Source organism: Oncorhynchus mykiss, chromosome 18, assembly GCF_013265735.2.
Source record: "Oncorhynchus mykiss isolate Arlee chromosome 18, USDA_OmykA_1.1, whole genome shotgun sequence".
Lineage (NCBI taxonomy): Eukaryota > Metazoa > Chordata > Actinopteri > Salmoniformes > Salmonidae > Oncorhynchus > Oncorhynchus mykiss.
Window position 1 is genome coordinate 25,428,263 of NC_048582.1, and position 24,930 is coordinate 25,453,192.

Consider the following 24,930-nt stretch of genomic DNA (forward strand, 5'->3'; position numbering starts at 1 on the left):
TAATTGTCGTCTCTCACTTTTATCTCCTTTGATCTATTCACCAAGTGCTGCCATTTGAACTCGCCCTGCCGTCAGTCACTATTTAGACATTGAGACCACATGTGTATATTTGCCTGTTGTCTTTTCTTTGTGGGTTGTCTTACACAGTCCAAGTACATTTTGGAGTTGAAGAACACCAACGACAGATGCATCTGGTTGTTTGAACATTTCAAAGACTAAATTCAATGTAGAATCAGTTTAACACATGACAAAACAGACCATTTTACTATTGTAACATGCAATGGGGAGAATTATATTGTTGTCGTCAGCAGCCCAGGCTTTTGCCATAGATGGTAGAGCTCTCGTCTCTAGACCACACAAGCTTTAGATTGCATTCTGCTAAGGTTGTCTCTCTCTACATCGGTTATCTACATTAGTGACCAGGGTGGGGTGGGGTCTTTGATACGCCTATGGGGCCTGGGCACACAAATGCTCCTAGAGAAGGGGTAATACCGAATCATGCATTGACGACAGTTCAAGTCTCTAGCAGAGGTTCGGGTTTCTGGCATAGATGGTAAAGCGCTCATGTATGGACGGCAACATTGTAAGATTGTTCCCTCCACGGTACTTAATATAGACTACATTGATTGGTAAGTTACACTATATTTAGATACTTCAAATACTCCCTAAGCCACATTCGCTACTTGTCTCCATAGTCAATAAATGGTGAAAAACTATTTGTGATGATGTGCTTTGTTCAAATGTATATACATGAAACAAACATTACCGGAAACATGTCTCACACTAGATTTTGGCATCGTCAACTTTTAGAAGGTTAGTGGGAAGGTTAATATATTAAACCACCTAAATATTATATTCCAATGCATCCAACATTATGCAGCTCAGCGTTCAACACCACAGTGCCCTCAAAGCCCATCACTAAGCTAAGCACCCTGGGACTAAACACCTCCCTCTGCAACTGGAGCCTGGACATCCTGATAGGCCGCCCCCAGGTGGTAAGGGTAGGTAACAACACATCTACCACACTGATCCTCAACACAGGGGCACCTCAGGGGTGTGTGCAAAGTCCCCTCCTGTACTCTTTGTTCACTCATGACTGCATAGCCAAGCACGACTCCAACACCATCATTAGGTTTGCCAACGACACAACGGTGGTAGGCCTGATCACCGACACGACAGCCTATAGGGAGGAGGTCAGAGACCTGGCAGTGTGGTGCAAGGACAACAACCTCTCCCCCGACGTGATCAAGACAAAGGTGATGATTGTGGACTACAGGAAAAGGTGGGCCGAGCACGCCCCCATTCTCATCGATGAGGTTGTAGTGGAGCAGGTTGAAAGCTTCAAGTTCCTCGGTGTCCACATCACCAAACACACCAAGACAGTCGTGAAGAGGGCACGACAACGCTTATTTCCCCTCAGGAGACCGAAAAGATTTGGCATGGCCCTCAGATCCTCAAACTAGTTGTCGATTTAATTAGGGCCGAATTCAAGTTTTCATAACAATCGAAAATCTGTATTTTTGGACACCAATTTGGCCATTTTTTTTAACACCTTTATTTAATCTTTATTTAACTAGGCAACACATTCTTATTTTCAATGACGGCCTGGGAACGGTGGGTTAACTGCCTCGTTCAGGGGCAGACCGACAGACTTTCACCTTGTCAGCTCGGGGAACCAATCTTGCAACCTTACAGTTAACTAGTCCAACGCTATAACTATCTGCCTCTTGTTGCACTCCACAAGGAGACTGACTGCCTGTTACACGAATGCAGTAAGCCAAGGTAAGTTGCTAGCTAGCATTAAACTTATCTTATAAAAAACAATCCATCAATCATAATCACTAGTTAACTACACATAGTTGGTGATATTACTAGTTTGTCTAGCATGTCCTGCATTGCATATAATCTGGCTGAGCATACAAGCATACAAGTATCTGACTGAGCGGTGGTAAGCAGCAGCAGGCTTGTAAGCATTCATTCAAATAGCACTTTTGTGCGTTTTGCCTGTAGCTCTTCGTTGTGCGTCAAGCATTGCGCAGTTTATGACTTCAAGCCTATCAACTCCCGAGATGAGGCTGGTGTAACCAATGTGAAATGGCTAGCTAGTCAGCGGGGTGCGCGCTAATAGCGTTTCAAACGTCACTCGCTCTGAGACTTGTAGTGGTTGTTCCCCTTGCTCTGCATGGGTAACGCTGCTTCGAGGGTGGCTGTTGTCGTTGTGTTCCTGGTTCGAGCCCAGGGAGGAGCGAGGAGAGGGACGGAAGCTATACTGTTACACTGGCAATACTAAAGTGCCTATAAGAACATCCAATAATCAAAGGTTAATGAAATACAAATGGTATAGAGGGAAATAGTCCTATAATTCCTATAATAACTACAACCTAAAACTTCTTACCTGGGAATATTGAAGACTCATGTTAAAAGGAACCACCAGCTTTCATATGTTCTCATGTTCTGAGCAAGAAACTTAAACATTAGCTTTCTTACATGGCACATATTGCACTTTTACTTTCTTCTGCCAAAACTATAGTTTGTTAACAAGACATTTGTGGAGTGGTTGAAAAACGAGTTAATGACTCCAACCTAAGTGTATGTAAACTTCCGACTTCAACTGTGTAATATATATATACATATATAAATAAATAAAATACTAACCTTTTTCAGGGCCCTGTCTTTCAAAGATAATTTGTCAAAATCCAAATAACTTCATAGATCTTCATTGTAAAAGGTTTAAACACTGTTTCCCATGCTTGTTCAATGAACCATAAACAATTAATGAACATGCACCTGTGGAACGGTTGACACTAACAGCTTACATATGGTAGGCAATTAAGGACACAGTTATGAAAACTTAGGACACTAAAGAGGCCTTTCCACTGACTCTGAATTGATCATTAGAAAACCCTTTTGCAATTATGTTAGCATGACTGAAAACTGTTGTGCTGATTAAAGATGCAACTAGCCTTCTTTAGACTAGTTGAGTATCTGGAGCATCAGCATTTGTGGGTTCGATTACAGGCTCAAAAACAAAGGACTTTCTTCTGAAACTCGTTATTCCATTCTTGTTCTGTGAAATTAAGGCTACAAAACGTGAGAAATTGCCAAGAAACTGAAGATCTCGTACAACGATGTTTACTACTCACTTCACAGAACAGTGCAAACTGGTTCTAACTAGAATAGAAAGAGTGGGTGCACAACTGAGCAAGAAGACAACTACATTAGTGTCTAGTTTGAGAAACAAATGCCTCAAGTCCTCAACTGGCAGCTTAATTAAATAGTGCCCTCAAAACACCAGTCTCAATGTCAACAGTGGAGAGGCGACTCCGGGATGCTGGCCTTCTAGGCAGAGTTACTAAGAAAGAGCCATATCTCAGACTGGCCAATAAAAATAAAATATTTAAGATGGGCAAAAGAACACAGACACTGGACAGAGGAACTCTGCCTAGAAGGCCAGCATCCCAGAGTCACCTCTTCACTGTTGGTTGAGACTGGTGTTTTGAGGGCACTATTTAATTAAGCTGCCAGTTGAGGACTTGAGGCATTTGTTTCTCAAACTAGACACTAGTTAACCCACTGTTCCTAGGCCGTCATTGAAAATAAGAATTTGTTCTTAACCGACTTGCCTAGTTAAATCAAGTTTTAAAAAAAAACGACGGTTCCACGTTAAAAGTCACTGAACTCTTTAGTTAGTCCATTCTACTGCCGATGTTTGTATATGTGCTCGATTTTATACACCAACGGGTGTTGCTGAAATATCCGAAACCACTCATTTGAAGTGGTATCCACATACTTTTGGTGATGTGTATTTATCCTGTTTCAGTCTTTGGGAGATAGTTATATCTGTTCAAGGCAGCAGCTTGAGGTTGGCACAAGAGGATGTGTTTACATCGAAAATAGAAGCAGGCCATTGGCTGCCTTCATCACGAGGGAAATTTATGGGAGTTGTGATTGGTTCCAGGTTTAGCAGTTCGGCAAATTTGCCTGCGCAGACTGTTGAAATATTTTTTTTTTTATGCGAAAATGTGCAAGAATGGAAGGTGCCAACACATTGTATTGTCACCATAAGCATGTTTTACCGTCATATACAAAACATCAGCTCCTCCCTCGACGGGGATCGCGCAACGTCACGTTTTTTAGCTTCAGACCACCACCTAATTTCCCCGTTCTCAACAAAAAAGGTTCTTCCTCGTTTCAAAACACAGATTGCAAGTAGTTGATTTCCTTCTAATTTCTAATGAGATGATATAGAGGCTGTCATCAACACTGTTATAAATTATAGATCGCCTTACCTTTTACTTTGCCTATGGACAACAAATCACGAACTAAAGACTTGAAGAGATGATGGTTTCCTGTTGCAGATCCGCTACAAAAGTACAATCAGGTCACTTACAACAAACAGCGTAACCAAATATATATTTTAAAACGAATCTTATGGTTTTATCTGTAGCATTATAGTCTGATGATGACGCCCATATGCAGAAGAATGTCTTCTCCAATAGGAGTTTCGCATATGATCAGGGTTACTCAGACTCTTTTTCGATAGCCAATCAAGACGCAGACTTTGCTGCCAGACAAAACCGGACAGGGCTGTTCCGATAGATTAACAACCTCCCATGATGTCCTTCGCCGTCCATCTGAAGTATTTTCGTGGATATTAGAAGACAATGATCAAATTCAGTTTTCATTAACTGTAATCAAAGATAGATTACATGTTTGTATTTGTTGACGCGTCGCAAATTTCCCCAAAACATTAGCAAACCATCTAAAGCAAATACTATATTATCTGCTGCCGTTCAGAAGGAGGAGGACACTGATCAGAACAGCCAAGTGTTTACCACGTGTTTTCAGGGAAAGTGAAAGTAGCTGGAGCCTCTGCTGAAACTGGGGAAATGGGCATGGCCCGATTTATAAATCATAGTTTTTATATATATATAATGATTGTCTACTTTGACACTGACAAACTGAGATCAATAAAAACGATTTGGTCTGCATTCAAAGAATAGCCCAGCTCAATGAAGTGAGAACACATAAAAAAAATCTAATCAAATGTATTTGTCATTGACACATGGTTAGCAGATGTTAATGCGATTGTAGCGAAATGCTTGTGCTTCTAGTTCTGACAGGAGGAAATATATATACTGAACAAAAATATAAACGCAACATTTTCAAAGATTTTACTGAGTTTCTGTCAATGTAAAACAATCTGTCAATTTAAATTAATTAATTAGGCCCTAATCTATGGATTTCTCATGATTGGGCAGGGGTGCAGCCATGGGTGGGCATAGGCCCACACACTTGGGAGCCAGGTCCACATACTGGGGAGCCATGTCCAGCCAATCTGAATGAGTTTTTCCACACAAAAGGGCTTCACTAAAGACAGAAATACTCATCAGTTTTTGAGAAAAATAAGCTTTTTGGAAAATGTATGGACAAATTTTGGGATCTTTTATTGCAGCTCATGAAAAATGTGGCCAACACTTTACACGTTGCATTCATATTTTTGTTCAGTATATATATTATAGGTTACAGTAGGCTACTAAATAAACTTTCCAGTGGCACACTGACTCACCCAATGATGAAGATACTGTAAGTAGGCCTATACAGTGCTGCTGTTGGGATTTGTGAGAGAAAAATATGTTTTCCCCGCAATTGTATTTAGAAATGTGTAAAAGGCAAACTGACAGCGGCAACAAACCATATAAATATAATCCATAGATCACAGTTCCTATTCAAGTCAGGACTGGCAGCCATTACTAGCGTACCATGAGTTTAACAGTCAAATTGCCATAGTAAGAGGTTCCAAAACCCTTCTATAGGTTTTAAGGCAATGCAACAAGCTGTTCTATATTAGGCTAGCATGCTTCCCAAATGGTTGGAATACAGGTAACTACCAAAATAAAGAAAACACTTGAGTAAATGAGGCATAGAAACTATTTGTTTTGGTGTGGGGTAGATCTTCCTGGCATGGTTTGGGTCCACTTGTAGAATATATGCCAAGGCGCACTGAAGCTGTTCTGATAGCTTGTGGTGGCCCAACACCCTATTAAGATCCTTTATGTTGGTGTTTCCTTTATTTTGGCAGTTACATGTATGTGCTTTTGATCTAACTTAATCCACAGTTATTCTGAAACGAGTGATCCTCTGTGGGTAAATTATGCTCTCTGGTGTATTTTGAACATTGAGAGCGGGCTCCTATGTTTTTTTTGTTCTGTTTTGCCTTTCGGGCCCCCTACGGGCTTGGGCCCAGGGGCATCCCCAGCCGCGCCGTCAGAGCATTCGCAGACCAGCTGGCTGGTGTGTTTACGGACATATTCAATCAATCCCTATCCCAGTCTGCTGTTTCCACATGCTTCAAGAGGGCCACCATTGTTCCTGTTCCCAAGAAAGCTAAGGTAACTGAGCGAAACGACTACTGCCCCGTAGCACTCACTTCCGTCATCATGAAGTGCTTTGAGAGACTAGTCAAGGACCATATCACCTCCACCCTACCTGACACCCTAGACCCACTCCAATTTGCTTACCGCCCAAATAGGTCCACAGACGATGCAATCTCAACCACACTGCACACTGCCCTAACCCATCTGGACAAGAGGAATACCTATGTGAGAATGCTGCTCATTGACTACAGCTCAGCATTTAACACCATAGTACCCTCCAAACTCGTCATCAAGCTCGAGACCCTGGGTCTCGACCCCGCCCTATGCAACTGGGTACCGGACTTCCTGACGGGCCGCCCCCAGGTGGTGAGGGTAGGTAACAACATCTCCACCCCGCTGATCCTCAACACTGGGGCCCCACAAGGGTGCGTTCTGAGCCCTCTCCTGTACTCCCTGTTCACCCACGACTGCGTGGCCACGCACGCCTCCAACTCAATCATCAAGTTTGCGGACGACACAACAGTGGTAGGCTTGATTACCAACAACGACGAGACGGCCTACAGGGAGGAGGTGAGGGCCCTCGGAGTGTGGTGTCAGGAAAATAACCTCACACTCAACGTCAACAAAACTAAGGAGATGATTGTGGACTTCAGGAAACAGCAGAGGGAACACCCCCCTATCCACATCGATGGAACAGTAGTGGAGAGGGTAGTAAGTTTTAAGTTCCTCGGCGTACACATCACAGACAAACTGAATTGGTCCACCCACACAGACAGCATCGTGAAGAAGGTGCAGCAGCGCCTCTTCAACCTCAGGAGGCTGAAGAAATTTGGCTTGTCACCAAAAGCACTCAAACTTCTACAGATGCACAATCGAGAGCATCCTGTCGGGCTGTATCACCGCCTGGGACGGCAACTGCTCCGCCCACAACCATAAGGCTCTCCAGAGGGTAGTGAGGTCCGCACAACGCATCACCGGGGGCAAACTACCTGCCCTCCAGGACACCTACACCACCCGATGTCACAGGAAGGCCATAAAGATCATCAATGACAACAACCACCCGAGCCACTGCCTGTTCACCCCGCTATCATCCAGAAGGCGAGGTCAGTACAGGTGCATCAAAGCTGGGACCGAGAGACTGAAAAACAGCTTCTATCTCAAGGCCATCAGACTGTTAAACAGCCACCACTAACATTGAGTGGCTGCTGCCCACACACTGACTCAACTCCAGCCACTTTAATAATGGGAATTGATGTAAAATATATCACTAGCCACTTTAAACAATGCTACTTAAAATAATGTTTACATACCCTACATTATTCATCTCATATGTCTACGTATATACTGTACTCTATATCATCTACTGCATCTTTATGTAATACATGTATCACTAGCCACTTTAAACTATGCCACTTTGTTTACATACTCATCTCATATGTATATACTGTACTCGATACCATCTACTGCATCTTGCCTATGCCGTTCTGTACCATCACTCATTCACATATCTTTATCTACATATTCTTTATCCCTTTACACGTGTGTATAAGGTAGTAGTTTTGGAATTGTTAGTTAGATTACTCGTTGGTTATTACTGCATTGTCGGAACTAGAAGCACAAGCATTTCGCTACACTCGCATTAACATCTGCTAACCATGTGTATGTGACAAATAACATTTGATTTGATTTGACTTTAGAGCGTTGGGCCAGTAACCGAAAGGTTGCTAGATTGAATCCCCGAGCTAGTGTAGCCGATGTGAAATGGCTAGCTAGTTAGCGCTAGTGGTGTTTCAATCGGTGATGTCACTTGCTCTGAGACCTTGAAGTAGTGGTTCCCCTTGCTCTGCAAGGGCCGCGGCTTTTGTGGAGTGATGGGTAACGATGCTTCGAGGGTGACTGTTGACGTGTGCAGAGCGTCCCTGGTTCGCGCCCAGGTCGGGGCGAGGGGACGGACATAAAGTCTATACTGTTACATTGATGCTGTTGACCCGGATCACTGGTTGCTGCGGAAAGAGGGAGGAGGTCAAAAGGGGGGTGAGTGTAGCCGATGTGAAATGGCAAGATGCAGTTAGCGCTAGTGGTGTAAGCTAGTGGCGTAGCTACCACCTACAAGGAACGGGACACATACATGGACGCATACAAGAAAGCATGCTACAACCTCCGACAAGACATCAAACATGTAAAAGGACAAGGAGGGAGGTGGAATCCTATTACACTGGCTCCGACGTTCGTCTTATGTATGAGTTGTATGAGTTGCCCAGCAATGCAGAACTCCCATACGAGCTAAATGCCTGTTTTCAAGGAATATAAGACTGTGCCTTGTGTGATCTTTCTCTCCATGGCCGATGTGAGCAATACGTTTAACAGGTTATCAATCAACAAGGCAGCCGGACCAGAGAGAATACCAAGGTGCTTTCTCAAAGCATGCGCAGCTGGCAAGTATTTTCACTGACATTTTCAAACTCTCCTTGTCCCAGTCTGCATAGCCGCAGGAAGTAGTTTGGGGGTGGTGCTGCAATTTTTTTTTTAAATCCACCAACCGGGGGGTGTAATAAAAAAGTGTAATAAAAAAGTATATATATGCTGCAGCACCCCTACGGCTATGCCAGTCTGTAATCCAAACATGTTTCAAGCCGACCACCATTGTCCCTGTTCCCAAAAGATCTAAGCTAACCTGCCTAAATTACTTACCTGCCTAAAGCACTCACATGTGTAATTATGAAGGGCTTTGAAAGGCTGGACATGACACACATGAACACCATCACCGGTGACATTGACTCTGTACCGGCACCCCCTATATAAAGCCTAGCTACTGTTATTTTACTGCTGCTGTTTAATTATTTGTTACTTTTATTTCTTATTTTTTTAGGTATTTTTAGGTATTTTTCTTAAAACTGCATTGTTGGTTAAGGGCTTGTAGGTAAGCATTTCATTGCAAGGTCTACACCAGTTATATTCAGCACATGTGACAAATACAATTTTATTTGATTTAAATAGTAAATTAATAGTACACAAACTATCTGCACTGACCCTATCTTGCATTGACCCTATGCACACTCACTTGACTATATATGCACACCATATACACACACACTCACACACAATACATTGACACTCCCACACAAAACCCATACACATAAACATTCACTACATACGCACACACACATACCAAAACAACACAAACACACAAACATTATTATCTATCCTGATGCCTACCCTGCCTTCATGTACATATCTACCTGAAATACTTTGTACATCTGCACATTAATCTGGTACTGGTACTCCCTTTTTTACAAGGTTTAAAATGTTTCTTTCTCCATATGATATGGTAAATACTGTATATCCAATGCAAAAAAATCTACATTTAAATGGTATTAATATTAATTAAAAAATATTTCTGTTAATTCCCATATATTTCTGTTAATTCCCACAGAAAGTTTCCACCTCTGAAAAATCCCCAAAATGTGCAACCTTAATTATTGGTCACATACAAATATTTAGCAGTTGTTATTGTTTTCCTAGCTCCACCAGTGCAATAATATTTGACCGTGTGCCAAATATGAATTGATTTGAGTTGATATGGTACTAGGAAAGCTCTAATGCCTAGCATAATCTGTAGGCTAAACTGATCACAATATAATATGACTATAGGCCTGAAACATTTAGCTACATAAGGAACATACCATTTTTGGTTTCAATTCATGTAGGCTATTAGAGTAGCTCTGTATGTGACACTGTGTTCTGAGGACCACCAAGCTGTTCCAAAATCCTGTGATCCACAATATCGGGGACATCTGTTTCAGTGCAGGTTTTGCACTCCTATGACAATTGTGTTATGTGTCCTTAAATATTTCTAGCAGTTCCAGCCACATTGCGGGACGAACCTTGGGGGGAGAGTATGGGCAGTTCATGTCCTCACTCAGAGCAAAAGGTTCATGTTTTTCAAACTTCACATGTCTCCTGTAGCCGTTTATGCAAAAATATTATGGATTCTTGTAAGAGGGTTCACTTTGGGATAACTTTTTTAACTCATTACACAACACAATGTGCGTGTGTGTTTTGTCCTGTCCTCTCATCCTCCCGCTCAGGAGCAGCCACAGTGGTCCACCACCATAGATGGTATCTTCCCATAAATGATCTGCTCCATGCGGTTGAAGTAGAGCATGTTGATGGAGGACATCTTAGTTGGAGTACAACAGGGCCCTGTGGTACCCCGGGCGCTAGCCTTGTTCACCAGGTGAGTGTGGGGGTACTTCTGGAGGTGCATGTACTCACACTCTCCAGAACAGTAGTTGGCCTTGTAGCGTTTGGGGGCAATGATCCAGTCCCAGCCAAAGGCCTCAAAGTCGACGGTGAGGGGGTAGCGGCAACACAGCGTCTCTGAGGACTCCTCATCACAGTCCAGGGCTGAGTCCCTCCGGGAACGCTTTAGGTTCTCCGATATCTTCACCTCCATGAAGGGTTGCTGTGAATTGAATGTCAATAAGAAGGTAATCCAAAACAAAACAGCACTACAAACATCTGGTGGCATAACTCTGATGGAATGAAATCTCCTCTGTGGATTGATTTATGTTTATACATGGTTATTAATATTAATATATTTTATTAAACCTTGTAACCAACATATTATGATGACTAAAGGCAAAACCACATTCCAAATCATTAAGATATAATTACATTAATACACTGTAGGCCTGTACTTACCAGTCCCTCTTCTCCCAACTCTGCTACTGTGACAGCTAAATCCTGCCTTTTCGAATCATAAGCTTTGATCTCGAGACCATAATGAGTTTCGGGCTGATGAAGCCAGGTTTTGAGTAATTGATTTATGTCTACACTTTGCCAAGAGCTTGCACCAGAAGCCACATCGATTTTCAGGGAGAGGATCCGTATGCGCGAGTTTCCCTCAGCCGGCCGCAGGTTCACCCAAAGTTGTGCATGTAAAATGTTGTTAGGTCGAATCTTCGGACTGAGATTGAAGAAACAACAAGATGGTATTCCGTCTTGTTGTGACATTGGTCCAGCTAAAAAGATAAGAGTTAGAATAAGTCCCAGTTTTGTCCATTTGGAACCCAATTACGCACCCCACACTGGTGAATTTAAGCACACACTTTTCTGGTTCCATGGCGCATGGCAGGCATAAACTACCCACTTTGGTATGAGAAAATAAGTAATTACTTACGTGTTGCCATGGATATGATCGTTTCAGTTGGGGCACGCTCCTCACCCTCCACACGATGCTCATACTGGTCTGTAAATTGTGAAAGGATGGGAGCTTTTGGTAAGAGCTGCCTGATCATTTATCTGCTGATGTTTGTTTGGAGCCTGCTCGAGCCTCAGAATGCTGAGAATTTGGGATCTGATGTTGCGAGTCTCATTAGTCTGTTCTGTTCTCTGAACTCGCAGGTTGAGCATTGCTGTACTTCTCCATCCACTGTTGTTACGTTGGTTTGGTGCCTTGTGGTTTCATTCACCCCCATGGTGGTGCCAAGTGCACCTATGAGTTTAAGGTAAAGCATACATTGCATCCTGTCACTTGTCTTTTTAACCCCACTTTGTACAGAATAGCATATTCCAGGTCTATATAACACAGTGACAAGTATTTGAATGACAATTTTTTAAATAATCTCCCCTTTTATGATTCTGATTGGCTGCATTAGAGTTGAATGTTTTGATTCAGTTTTAAAGAGGCTGTTTTAAAATGCTATAGTACATGCTTCCAGTAATTGGCCTATGTTTCCATCCTATTGGCAACAGATTTCATGGGAATATTGTAGAATCCACATAAAGAAAATATTATGTTCCATTGGGTGTGTTTCCACCAAAATGACTTGTTGTGAATACAAATCAGTGCCTGATGACATAGTGCACACAAAATGTACGCCTACTTTTTCACGCACGTTTTTTTATGTACAGAATAAAAATCTAAAGTCCATTGTGGTTCCATCTCATTTTCAACTCTACCGTAATTTTGTCACAAAAACTGTTGCATTAAATAGCAAATGTTCTGTGGCAATTTTAGCATGGAAATCTTGTTGGGGCAAAAAAAAAAAAAAAATGTGGGATGCATGCCAGCAAAGCTACTACACAATACTAAACAATTCATTAATTGCACTATAATGGTGACAAACGGTCCCCACAAACTGATAGGGGCTACATAAATCTGTCCTAACAGCAGTCCCCAACACCTTACCACTGCTACACCTAGCTATCAGCGGAGCCTTGTCTGGCAGCAGAACAGTTCATTCAGCCTCATTTACTGCCTTTTAAAAAATCATCGCTGATATGGCTGACTTGCTTAAACAAATGTGGTTTCTAATGACAATTGAGATGTACATAAGGGATGACAAGGGATGACAAGTGGCATAAGGGATGACAAGTGGATTAGAGGTAATCCATAATTTCGATTAAGACATTAATGAGTGAGCTAGGATGGACGTAGTCCATATAACTATTTGTTTAGCACTTTTAAAATGTACAGCAACAAAATTCAGAACATGAGCCGTTCTTACAGTATTCTCCCTGTACACCAAGTCACAACCGTAGAATAAATAATGAAAGCTCTTACAATATTGGATGATTACATTTCTCAAATACAGGTTATAGGCTACGTGTGTACCACCAAGTCAGAACATTAGGTGAAATTAAGAGGTGAAAATACACCAAATTATTAGGGTGAGGCACATGGGCTACTAACATTTTACTACACAACATACACTTAGTATTACTTTCTTAGCTACAGTATACATACAGTTGAAGTCGTAAGTTAATTAACATACACTTAGGTTGGAGTGGAGTCATTAAAACTTGTAGAAGTAGAAGGACCATCACACACCATATCATCGCATGACTCCAAGTTTACTTTAATATGATGGTTATTATATCAATATTTGCACATAAAGGCGTTTCCACCAACATTTATCGCATTATTCATTTGACTGACACAAAAAGATCCCACTATGCAATCGAACAAATGATCTGTCGGGATTTATAAAATTGTCCCGAAAATTCCTGTTTCCATCACAGCTGTCATTATATATTTTTTCAATGCATGACTGCACTCGCATAAAACTGTGGATGGAAAAGTGGTTAGTGTGGGTGTTTACCGAGGCATGATGCAGCGTTCATATATTAGCCGGAACAAGGAAAACCGGAAGTTGTAGTTATACACGAGTCGTGTTCAATCAGTTAGCAAGTCAGACATTTCCTAGTTTCGACTAGCATGTGAATGCTGCATAAAACCTGGGAAAATACTGATGAAATTCCCAGATGGAATTTTAAACACAGATTGGATAATACTTATTTCCACATGCAGGTTTCACTGCCTTCCAGACTTTTGCCCTTGTGATTTTTGTAGCCTACATTTTAACAGAGAAGTCTGTTCTCTGTGATTTATTTTCCCTCATCAAAGGTAAGGCAATACATTTTTTTATAGCAGTGGTGTTACAGCCTTTTATAGCAACACTTCACAAAGGAGAGGGATATTATGTTTAAACTTCATGCATATGAATTACCTGACTCATGAAACAAGTCATGGCCGAGCTATGGAAACATGAAATACTCGTAAAATTGTATAAATGTCGACCAGACAATTTGTTCGTTCGACATGGTGGGACGTTTTTTTGTGAGTCAAATTAATTATGTGAGAAATAATCTTTATGCGCAAATAGGCTATTGATATAGTTAATAACCATCATATGGAAGTACATTTGTAGTCATGATATGTTGTGTGTCCTCCCACTACAACTTGGGAAAGCATACAGTTTATTAGGCTACAGGTTAAATACATTATGATGAACATCACAGGGTGAGGGTCTGAATGTGCAAGGTGATGAACTTGACGTAACTTTCCAATGAATATCGAGAGTCTTATTCTGGTGACATGATGATCGATGCCATGGCTGCTGTTTGACAAATAAAATAATACCGCTCTTATCCATAACAATCTCTGTCACACCCTGATCTGTATCACATGTCCTTGTGATTGTCTCCTCCCCCCTCCACGGGTCATCCATCTTCCCCATTATCCCCTGTGTATTCATACCTGTGTTCTCTGTTTGTCTGTAGCCAGTTTGGCTTGTTTGTCAAGTCAACCAGAATTTTTTTGTATCCGGTCCTGCTTTTCCCCAGCCTCTCTTTTCTCGTCCTCCTGGTTTAGACCTTTGCCTGTCCTGACCCTGAGCCCGCCCGCCTGACCACTCTGCCTGACCCTGATCCTGAGCCTGCCAGCTGTCGTGGACCTTTGCCCCACCTCTGAATTACCGACCTCTGCCTGACCTGACCCTGAGCCTGCCTGCCGTTCTGTACCTTTGCCCCTGTTGCTGTAATAAAGATTGTTTCTTCGACACTGTCTGCATCTGGGTCTTACCTTTGTCCTGATAATCTCATAATGTTGGTTGCCTACCCGCACTGTGTCTGCAAGCTGTTGGCTAGAGCACATGTGCCAAAACCAGAGTGGGCACATTTGCTATATAAAGCTAACGCAGCAGTTTTTGTGACAAAACCATCAGTAGAGTTGAAAATGCGATGGAAACCCATTTAATTTGTATTTTTCTTTCTGTACATGGGAATTAACTTCAAAGTGATTAAAAAAAAATGTACACCAAGTCATAAGCACAGCCTTTTATCCACAAAAAAGTATGTTTGTTGGAAACACATCCCTAAGAGGAAATGCATATATTGTTTTGTGCAGATTATAGAATATTTGCTTGATAATCTGTCGCAAATTGGATGAAAACCTAGCTACTGTTTGGAAATGGGGCAGAACTGTTGTGTTGAGATGGGGGTAATGGGGCAGGGAGGACAACAAGCTGCTACATGCCAGACATATGAAGGTGAATTATTATTCATGTTGTTGTCGGGTTCCTGTTCTGATCAGAGACATACAGTTGAAGTCGGAAATTGACATACACTTAGGTAAGTAATTAAAAGTAATTAAGTAATTAAAACTTGTTTTTCAACCACTCCACAAATGTCTTGTTCACAAACTATAGTTTTGGCAAGTCGGTTAGGACATCTACTTTGTGCATGACACAAGCAATTTTTCCAGCAATTTTTTTTACAGACAGATTATTTCACTTATATGTATCACAATTCCAGTGGGTCAGAAGTTTACATGCACTAAGTTGACTGGGCCTTTAAACAATTTGGTAAATTCCAGAAAATGATGTCATGGCTTTAGAAGCTTCTAATAGGCTAATTGACATAATTTGAGTCAATTGGAGGTGTACCTGTGGATGTATTTCAAGGCCTACCTTCAATCTCAGTGCCTCTTTGCTTGACATCATGGGAAAATCAAAATAAATCATCCAAGACCTCAGATTTTTTTTTAGGACCTCCACAAGTCTGGTTCATCCTTGGGAGCAATTTCCAAACACCTGAAGTTAGCACGTTCATCTGTACAAACAATAGTATGCAAATATAAACACCATGGGACCACTCATCCGTCATACTGCTTAGGAAGGAGACGCATTCTGTCTCCTAGAGATGAATGTACTTTGGTGTGAAATGTGCAAATCAATCCCAGAACAACAGCAAAGGAACTTGTGAAGATTCTGGAGGAAACAGGTACAAAAGTATATATATTGTTGGAGCGAACCATTGAGGAAAGCTCAGCATTGCAAGGAGATAGGTTTGGCTGCTGGGCTGAAGTAGCAAGGACATGCACATTAAGAGAAGATGATATCCAGGCCATATGACACCCAGACCATACTCTATTTTTGAAAGAATACATTAACCAAGACCATACGTGCATTCATGACAGCTGAACGTGCTATGGTCAGCAGGATACTGGAAGAAAGATGTAGGCAAGATAACTGATGACTAACACGTAAAACATAAGCATGCAGTACATACATTATTTTTAGAACATGGAAAGAGTTCTGCCATCGTTGTAACCAAAAGCAGATACTAAGGGGGAGTAACTTTATTTACATATGTGATGTACACAAATACTATGTATGTATAAAAGCAGAGCCAGTGCTAAGAAGCGGCGGCTATTCCGCGGACCAGCACGGCTCTTAATAACTTGTATTAAAGTCTACATTGAATTCACAAAGTTCTTCTGAGAGTATTATATTTCTATAGACAGTATTATATTTCTGAAACAATTATCTACGACAATATCCACAGTAAAACAAGTCCTATATCGACACAACCTGAAAGGCCGCTCAGCAAGGAAGAAGCCACTGCTCATAAACCGCCATAAAAAAAGCCAGACTACGGTTTGCAACTGCACATGGGGACAAAGATCATACTTTTTGGAGAAATGTCCTCTGGTCTGATGAGACAAAAATAGAACTGTTTGGCCATAAAGACCATCGTTATGTTTGGAGGAAAAAGGGGGAGGCTTGCAAGCCAAAGAACACCATCCCAACCGTGAAGCACGGGGGTGGCAGCATCATGTTGTGTGGGTGCTTTGCTGCAGGAGGGACTGGTGCACTTCACAAAATAGATGGCATCATGAGGAAGGGAAATTATGTGCATATATTGAAGCAACAGCTCAAGACAACAGTCAGGAAGTTAAAGCTTGGTCGCAAATGGGTCTTCCAAATGAACAATGACTCTAAGCATACTTCCAAAGTTGTGGCAAAATGGCTTAAGGACAACAAAATCAAGGTATTGGAGTGGCCATCACAAAGCGCTGACCTCAATCCTATAGAAAATGTGTGGGCAGAACTGAAAAAGTGTGTGCGAGCAAGGAGGCCCACAAACCTGACTCAGTTATACCAGCTCTGTCAGGAGGAATGGAGTAAAAATCACCCTACTTATTGTGGGAAGTTTGTTGAAGGCTTCCCGAAACGTTTGACCTAAGTTAAACAATTTAAAGGCAATGCTACCAAATACTAATTGAGTGTATGTAAACTTCTGACCCACTGGGAATATGATGAAAGAAATAAAAGCTTAAATAAATAATTCTTCCTACTATTATTCTGACATTTCACATTCTTAAAATAAAGTGGTGATCCTAACTGACCTAAGACAGATCATTTTTACTAATATCAAATGTCAGGAATTGTGAAAAACTGAGCTTAAATGTATTTGGCTAAGGTGTATGTAAACTTCTGACTTCAACTGTACATTGTCATAATACCTTTACTTTTATTGATCTCTGGTCTTGATGGCCCATTGGTGCCAGCTGAAACTACTGGACCCTAAATTCCAGGAGCATTCCCCTTGGACATCAGACGATACCTCAGCAAGTGGATTGAGAGCGTCGACTGGTAAGCAAGCAGGGATGAAGACTGCAGAGAAGCTGCTGTAAAATGGATATACAAAGATCTATTCTATTTGACCGGTATTCTACTATACTCTACTCTGTTCTATTATATCAGTATTTTATTGTATTTCATCTCTTTCATCCAATTTGATATACAGTATGTCAATGATCCAATCCATATGGATAATGTGGCTGTTGAAGAATCGCTGGCCACTGTCCGCTTCCACGATCTCCTAGCCCAGCTTGATGACCAACACAGCCGCTTCGCCCTGGAGAAAGACCTCCTGCGACAACACAACATCCGCAAGTTCAAAGGAAACCTCCAGGTGTAGTATGATCTCAGGCCTTACTGCCAATGGCCTTCCATACTTTATTGCTTGTACAGTCGTGGCCAAAAGTTTTGAGAATGACACAAATATGAATTTTGCTGCCTCAGTTTGTATGATGGCAATTAGCATATACTGCAGAATGTTATGAAGAGTGATCAGATGAATTGCAATTAATTGCAAAGTCCCTCTGCCATGCAAATGAACTGAATCCCATAAAACATTTCCACCGCATTTCAGCCCTGCCACAAAAGGACCTGCTGACATCATGTCAGTGATTCTCTCGTTACTAACACAGGTGTGAGTGTTGGAGATCACTCTGTCATGCTGATTGAGTTTGAATAACAGACTGGAAGCTTCAAAAGGTGGGTGGTGCTTGGAATCATTGTTCTTCCTCTGTCAACCATGGTTACCTGCAAGGAAACACATGCCGTCATCATGGCTTTGCACAAAAAGGGCTTCACAGGCAAGGATATTGCTGCCAGTAAGATTGCACCTAAATCAACCATTTATCGGATCATCAAGAACTTCAAGGAGAGTGGTTCAATTGTTGTGAAGAAGGCTTCAGGGCGCCCAAGAAAGTCCAGCAAGCGCCAGGACCATCTCCTGAAGTTGATTCAGTTGCGGGATCTGGGCACCACCAGTACAGAGCTTGCTCAGGAATGGCAGCAGGCCATTTAACTGTGGAGTTAAATGAACAGTATTTTCTTCTCAGTCCGACAGAGAAAACACACAGACTAGCATTGGTTCTGGAGAAACAAAAGCTGGACAGCAAAGTCAAAGACATGAAAAACAAGGTTCAGGTGAGTGATCGTTTCCATCATATACTATATGTTGATTGTTTCCTGGTGGAACAGTTCCATCAGTGATTTGCAGTACATGTTCCTGCATGTCAGGTTTTTCATCTATCTGATCCAGCACGTTTATCTCACTTGCTAGTGACATGACTTGGGAACACCTCTCGGAACCTGGGGCCTAAAGGGGAAGACTGGGTGAAAGCACGAGGAAGCTTTTTAGAGCTTTCATTTTTGTGGAAACGCCGCAGGAAAGTATCCGGGAGTCATGTGAAGAGAGAGTGGGAATTGTCAGGGTCTCAGACTTTGGTTTTCATGCATGTAAAATGATGCATAGCTTATCACATTGTTAATACTGTAATGTTTTATGTTTTGTTGTTGCTTTCCAAGTCTTGTGCTATTACTCTCTTAGGAACCAGAAGGGGGAAGTAGAGAAACTAAAAGCTGCTCCATCTGGCATAGAACAAGACAGCAGATTCAGCTGGAATGGCATTTTGTTGTGTGATGGTAGATGGAAATCACATTGTGTGATCATAGTACAGAGGCCATAAGTCTCTGAATTTGTAATCCTCGCGGTGAATGTTTGTTCATAGTTTGTTCCATTTGTTAGTTTGTTTAATAATCATTTGTTCGTTGTTTTATTCATATTTTATTATCGTTGTTGATCTGTTTAGTCATTTCCAAGTTTATATAAATTGAACATTAGGATGCTCTTGTTCAAGAGCAGGGACTGTTGGATTCGACATTTTGAACATTGAGATATTAAAGACATGATAGATCAGACGCATAAGTACATTAAGGAGTGAGATCTGTAGAAAGACAGAGTGGCTGTGGATTGTGCTGGGTGGACGGGAGGAGCTCAAAGGATTGATATAGGGAGACAGATGGACATCTGTGGACTAGCCGAAGGAGGGGTTGAGGTCAGGAGGTGAGGTCAGATCCCCTGAAGGGAGTAATAAGGGTTTAGTATTCCATTACTCTTTTCCTGTAGAACCAAGATGTAAGGATTGGAGAGAAGGAGGAGTGTCTTAAGTGGGATATATATATCTGTGATGGGAGAAATGTTGGGTTGTCTGAATTACAGCTGTACAGACCCTTTGGGCAGAATTAAACTTGGTTAAAGCTTCTCTAGAGTCTGTGAGTTACTTACTCTAAAAAATAAGAATCTAACCCTAGGAAGCAGATCATAATATAAAGTCTCTGGAATACCTTCAAGACAAGAATTACTTTAAGGAAAATACTCTTAAAAACAGAGGTGAGGTGTTTTATTCTCCATCTGTAATAGATAATCTATTTACAGGTCTGTGTTTCAAGTATAGTCAGTAAGTGAATGTTTTTCCTTCTCCCACTTTAGAACATGAAATGAACGGGCTGACACCGAAACAGCTGGAACATGAGGAACATGAGGGTTTTTCTTTATTTGTACTATTTTCTACATTGTAGTACAATAGTGAAGACATCAAAAATATGGAATCGTATTATCCCAAAAATATATTTTAGATTCTTCAAAGTAACCCCCCTTTGCCTTGATGACAGCTTTGCTCACTCTTGGCATTCTCTCAACTAGCTTCACAAGGAATGTTTTTCCAACAGTCTTGAAGGAGTTCCCACATATGCTGAGCACTTGTTGGCTGGTTTTACTTCGCTCTGCAGTCCAACTCATCGCAAACCATCTCAATTGGGTTGAGGTGATTGTGGAGGCCAGGTCATCTGATGCAGCACTCCACCACTCTCCTTCTTGGTCAAATAGCCAAAACACAGCCTGGAAGTGTATTTCAAATCAAACTGTAATTGTCACATGCAAAGAATACATTCTAAGACAAATCAATGCATATGCCGAAGCACAGCATCTAGGAAACTCTCCCTAGAAGTCATAAGCCTAGGATTTAAACTAGGGAGGAACCATGCCATATCTCTGAGAGAGAGAGAGAGTTTACATACAGTACTCAGGTCTGACCTGGTAGGAAGTCAGAAAGTATACATTTTACCACATAATTATTACTAATTATAGAGCGGGTGCCACTGAGAGGACTGTGTTCATTATAACTTCCTGGTCAGAATGAGAGATTGCATTCAATGTAAATTACATTTTTAAAATCTTTAGTACCGAAATGCATACATATTACACATGATTACTGAACAATCCTACATATACATGTTTTATAAGTAATTATTTTCTTAGAGAAAAGGGCATTGGGAATGATATATTGTAAACCACCACCACCATCCATCTCTAAATCCCCATCGTCAAGATGACCGGTTCAGTCACTGTCTCTTCCCCCCTTAATCTCCAGCGCCTTCCAGGTTTCGTATGTTTTATTTTCCATGATATATCAACCTTCTTGTCTTTAGGCCCAGGTTCTGTCTTGAAGACAGAAGTACCCATCAACGCAAATGTTCACGATGTTGGAAAAGAGTTTACAAAAGTTTGATCATTTCAAGGACTTTTAAGTAATCTCCCCACCTAAAGCTAAAGACAGGCACAAAATAGTTGACCTCTGTGCAGACTTTTGAAAATACATACGAGCTAACTCATTTGCTGGCATTTAAACTATTGAATTCGGCACAACCTAAAATTGTCACTTTGGAGTCCGGACTATATGCCACTGAAGAGATTATGGCTTTCAAATCACCTCGCCCGCAGACGTTGTCTTCCAATGCATACCCAGGCAGGGGTGTTCCACGGAGGGCCTGTTCGATCTGACATAGAGCAAGTCTTATCTTAAGCCATTCTCTCATCCGCAACGTAGGAGAAAATGTAAGGGTTTTCCTCCTCCAAGGTTCGGACCAAAACGCAGCATGGTAAGTGTCCATATCGTTTTTAATAACAAAAACACTGAACACTATGAAATACAAAAACAATAAATGAATACGGGAAATGACAAAACCGAAACAGTACCGTGTGGTGAAAAACACAGACACGGAAACAATCACCCACAAAACAACAGTGAAACCCAGGCTACCTAAGTATGATTCTCAAATCAGAGACAACTAAGGACACCTGCCTCTGATTGAGAACCATACTAGGCCGAACACAGAAGACCAACCCAGAAACACAAAACATAGAACGCCACTCAACTCACTTCCGGCTCTGGCGCTGGACGTGGACCCCACTCCACCATAGTCTTAGTCCGCCTCTGTGGCCTCATAGGAACGGCGACCCTTGCCACAGACCCTGACCTGGGAACCCTAAGAAATAGGCCCACAGGACTGAGGGACACCTCCGGACTTAACAAACTGCTCCGGACTGAGGGGCAGCTCCGGACTGAGGGGCAGCTCAGGACTGAGGGGCAGCTCCGGACTGAGGGGCAGCTCAGGACTGAGAGGTAGCTCAGGCTGGTTGACGGCTCTGGCAGCTTCTGGCTGACTGACGGCTCTGGCATCTCCTGGCTGACTGGCGACTCTGGCAGCTCCTGGCTGACTGGCGACTCTGGCAGCTCCTGGCTGACTGGCGACTCTGGCAGCTCCGGGCTGACTGGCGACTCTGGCAGCTCCGGGCTGACTGGCGACTCTGGCAGCTCCGGGCTGACTGGCGACTCTGGCAGCTCCGGGCTGACTGGCGACTCTGGCAGCTCCGGGCTGACTGGCGACTCTGGCAGCTCCGGGCTGACTGGCGACTCTGGCAGCTCCGGGCTGACTGGCGACTCTGGCAGCTCCGGGCTGACTGGCGACTCTGGCAGCTCCGGGCTGACTGGCGACTCTGGTAGCTCCTGGCTGACTGGCGACTCTAGCAGCTGACTGGCAACTCTGGCAGCTGACTGGCGACTCTGGCAGCTGACTGGCGACTCTGGCAGCTGACTGGCGACTCTGGCAGCTGACTGGCGACTCTGGCAGCTGACTGGCGACTGGCAGCTGACTGGCGACTCTGGCAGCTGACTGGCGACTCTGGCATCTGACTGGCTGACTGGCGACTCTGGCAGCTCCTGGCTGACTGGTGACTCTGGCAGCTCCTGGCTGACTGGCGACTCTGGCAGCTCCTGGCTGACTGGCGACTCTGGCAGCTGACTGGCGACTCTGGCAGCTGACTGGCGACTCTGGCAGCTGACTGGCTGACTGGCGACTCTGGCAGCTGATTGGCTGACTGGCGACTCTGGCAGCTGACTGGCGGCTTCTGGCTGACTGGCGGCTCCATGCTGACTGGCGGCTCTAGCTGCTCAGGACAGCCGGGAGACTCTGGCGGCTCTGGACAGACGGGAGACTCTGGCGGCTCTGGACAGACGGGAGACTCTGGCGGCTCTGGACAGACGGGAGACTCTGGCGGCTCTGGACAGACGGGAGACTCTGGGGGCTCTGGACAGACGGGAGACTCTGGGGGCTCTGGACAGACGGGAGACTCTGGGGGCTCTGGACAGACGGGAGACTCTGGCGGCTCTGGACAGACGGGAGACTCTGGCGGCTCTGGACAGACGGGAGACTCTGGCGGCTCTGGACAGACGGGAGACTCTGGCGGCTCTGGACAGACGGGAGACTCTAGCGGCTCTGGACAGACGGGAGACTCTAGCAGCTCTGGACAGAGGGGAGCACCTGTAAGGAGGAGACAGAGAGACAGCCTGGTGCGTGGGGCTGCCACGGGACCCACCAGGCTGGGGAGACCTCCAGGAGGCTTGGTGTTAGGAGGAGGCACCTGAAGGATCGGGCTGTAGGGGAGCACTGGAGCTCTGGTGAGCAGTCTTGGCACCACTCCCCCAGGCTGGATAACTACTCTAGCCCGGACCCTCCAGAGTGCAGGCACAGGTTGAACCCGGGCTGTGGGTAAGCACTGGAGATCTAGTGCCTACTACGTGCACCTCTCCCTTAGGCTCCACTCGCACATTTGCCCGGCACGAGCAGAGCGCAGGCATAGGAGGCACTGCACCAGACACGCTGAGCAGGCACCATACGCCCTGGCTGGATGCCCACACTCACACGCATGACACTTTCGGGGGGCTGCCCTATAGCGCACCGGGCTATGGGCACGTACTGGCGACACCGTGTGCTTAACCGCATAACACGGTGCCTTACCAGTAACGCGCTGTTTATAATAAGCACGAGGAGTGAGCTCAGGTCTGCTACCTGGCTTAGCCACACTCCTCGTGTTGGGGGGGGGGGGGGGGCTGCCTCTCGTACCTGTCGCGCTGCCGTGCTGCCTCCTCATATCGCCGCCGCTCAGCTTTCGCTGCCTCCAGCTCTGCTTTGGTGCGGCGATATTCCCCAGCCTGTTCCCAGGGTCCTTCTCTGTTCAAAATCTCCTCCCATGTCCAGGAGTCTTGTGATGCTGGCCGCTGCTGCTGCCGCTGTCTGTTATCACGCCGCTAGGTCCTAGGTTGGTGGGTGATTCTGTAAGGGTTTTCCTCCTCTTCGTCTGAAGAGGAGGTGTAGTAGGGATCGGACCAAAACGCAGCGTGGTAAGTGTCCATATCGTTTTTAATAACAAAAACACTGAACACTATGAAATACAAAAACAATAAACTAATACGTGAAATGACAAAACCGAAACAGTACCGTGTGGTGAACAGACATGGAAACAATCACCAACAAAACAACAGTGAAACCCAGGATACCTAAGTATGATTCTCAATCAGAGACAACTAACGACACCTGCCTCTGATTGAGAACCATACTAGGCCGAACACAGAAAACCAACCTAGAAACACAAAACATAGGATGCCCACCCAACTCACGTCCTGACCAACTAAAACAAACAAATAACACAAGAACTAGGGTCAGAATGTGACAGAAAAACTCCCCGTTTTTGGTTGAAAATGGGTGTTGAGGCAGCTGTTTGTGAAAATCTTCACTGTTGAATCGTCTGGTTGGAAAATGTAACCCATATGTCCGTCACTGATATCCACTCCACCATTAAAACAATCAGGAGCCTCACAAAGAATGGCTTTGATGGCTTTGTCATTGTGTTCATGACACGAAGGACACAATACATCGATAGTTGGTCATGTTTTATTTCTTTCTTCTTTAGAGTCTTCTGTGGTTAATCTCTTGAGGTTTCTTGTCGCACGTAGTGTTCACAGCTCTTTTACTTATACTGACCATGTACAAGATCATTAAACAGCAGAGACATAAGCTCACTAGAACATTGCCATACTCTTTCAAATGTGAAAACACATTCCACAGTTCAACAATACATCAATCACCAGGACAGCCTTAATGCAAACACATGCTTTACCCTTAACAGGTTACATAGGCATTCACTCCATAGCGTGAGAACATCAGGACCGGAT

General features: G+C 43.5%; 1 pseudogene across 1 annotated transcript; it reads right to left on the bottom strand.

Moving 5' to 3' along the window:
* Nucleotides 1–9,660: 9,660 nt before the first annotated feature.
* Nucleotides 9,661–12,085, bottom strand: LOC110496923 (annotated as a pseudogene). The gene is made up of 3 exons (XR_002469620.2): nucleotides 11,560–12,085; nucleotides 11,082–11,401; nucleotides 9,661–10,842 (listed from the first exon to the last, which is right to left on the bottom strand). The product of XR_002469620.2 is annotated as a growth/differentiation factor 8 (transcript).
* Nucleotides 12,086–24,930: the final 12,845 nt, after the last annotated feature.